The following is a 2,500-nucleotide window of genomic DNA, read 5'->3' as shown; positions in this document are numbered from 1 at the left end:
AAGGAAACTTGCACGAGAATATTCATATATTTAATAAACATATATAAATAACTTCCCTACGTCAATCTACGCCCGTATGTCAATGGATTTTAATTAATTCTATAAGTAAATTGTTTTCTTTAAGAATAGTTTCAGTTTCTCGTTATTATACACTAATACTCTAAAGACATGTTTTAGTTAATTTGGTATTTATAATACAAATCGATAGAAAACTATGATTTAAATAGAAAATAATAGTTGCAATTCCTGTAATGGTACTGTTTATATTCTTTTTATAAACATTACTATATACGTCAATATTACTCATCATTCATAGGACAAAAATCGAAAACAATGAAAATATCTACCTACATAAGAATAAGGATAAGCCCCAGTTCTTAGATATCTATTCTTACAAACTCCTCTAATAATCACTATCACCAGCATCAAATTAGATTTGATTAATGTTGTTATCTTCATATATAACGCAAAAACATTACAAAAGTGTCATATTTAGATATTGTCTACTAGCAGTCATATTTATATATTCATCTACCATAATTGCAATCACCCACGAATGTCAAAATAGATTATAGTTACGTCTTAGAAATCATATTTGTATATATATACGTATATATGTATATCTCTATCTATCTATCTATCTATCTATCTGTATATATAATATGCATATACATATGATATATATATATATATATATATATATATATATATACTATATATATATATTATATATATATATATATATATACATACACACACACACACACACACACACACACACACACACATATATATATATATATATATATATATATATATATATATATATATATATATATATATTGATACAAGGATTTTTCATATATAAGTGGTAGTGGTTATGGACTTTATATGTACGTATGTATGTATGTATGTATGTATATACAGATGATTATAAGTATATTAGCTAAGATATATATATATATAATATACATATATATATATATATAATATATATATATATATATATATGTATATATCATATGTATATACATACATACATACATACATATAAATTCCATAACCACTACCGCTTATATAAGAAAAATCCTTGTATCAAAATATCTTCAAGCAACGAAGCCATCTTTATTAATAACGAAAGGACACACAGAGAAAAACAAAATAATTTTCTAACTTTTTGTCAGCTATGAGATCGTCCTTCAGGAGTTTAAGTCCTTGACAAACGTCGAGATATTAGCAGAGCCCAGAGCAGAAACTTTTGCCAGACTCAATAAACATGGTTTGAGTGGATCTCTCTCTCTCTCTCTCTCTCTCTCTCTCTCTCTCTCTCAGGGCTGCCCTTCATCATCTTCACTGACGCTTTCTGGCCAGAGGGGAGGAAAGATGTAAGAAGAGAAAGGAGAAGGCAAGAGAAGGTAAGGCAAGTGTAAAACATGATAGTATTAAGAGAAGCACTTAGCAAGGGCTTTCATTGCTGCTTTCTGGCTAGAAGAAGAAGAGGAGGAGGAGGAGGAGGAGGAAGAGAAGGAAGGAGGAGAGACAAGGAGAAGAATGATAGAATTGAAAGAAGCAATTACCAACTGCATTCAGAGGACCAAAATAAAGGAGTTTTGCCTCAGTCCTGTTACTCCTGATTGAGATTTCGTTTTTGTCTGCCCTTTTTTTGTCAGCTTTTCTGAATTTTTAAAACTTATTTTCCTCAACATTTGAAAGTTCTAGCGTATCTTACGTTGCATCTAGTATGGCTCTAAGTAAATTTCTTTACACTATTGTTTCTTTAACAAATCCAGCGAAATGCAGGTCTCTAAAATAATTTATTCATTTGATAGCTTCTGTTTTAAAATATCCCTAGATTAGTATTTGTTTTGACTTTTCTTATTTCAATTTTATTCTTAATCCTTCAGTTTCTTTTTTTAACTCTGTTTCTCCAGGATTAATACTCGTTTTGCCTAATCATATTTCAGTGTTATTTTTGAAATCCTATACGCCAATCTGTTACTTAACTTTTTAATTTTGTTTCCCCAGGATTAATATTTGTCTTGCCTTATCATATTTCAATATTATCAATTAATCTTATGCATCATTCTGTTCCTTAACCTACAACTAAGCATTAAAATATATTTCAATAATATTATATTAATTTTAGTTCTTTCGTTTCTTTCCTCACGTCCTTTCAACATCAACATTCAATTCCTCTTCTTTTCTTAATAATTATTCCTCTCCATCTCTATCCATTAATCCCCAAAACTCTCTCTTTTTCCCTCCCATTAGTTAAGCGTTAAATATCAATTCTCCTTTCTATAGTAACAATTATTCCTATCCATCCCTATCTATTCCTACCCAATATTCCTTTCATGATCCCTTTCTCCTCCCAATTTCCCGCCCATCTACTCGAGTCTAGGATGAGAGGAGTGTCATTCTGGACCTCAAGGAGGCGTGCTTGGGAAACTGGGGCATAATGGAACCACAGCGTCTTGGGAAATCAAGTTGAAAGTGGGGT

The sequence above is a fragment of the Macrobrachium nipponense genome, chromosome 10 (assembly GCF_015104395.2).
Source record: "Macrobrachium nipponense isolate FS-2020 chromosome 10, ASM1510439v2, whole genome shotgun sequence".
NCBI classification, from domain to species: domain Eukaryota; kingdom Metazoa; phylum Arthropoda; class Malacostraca; order Decapoda; family Palaemonidae; genus Macrobrachium; species Macrobrachium nipponense.
This window is presented reverse-complemented; position numbering follows the sequence as displayed.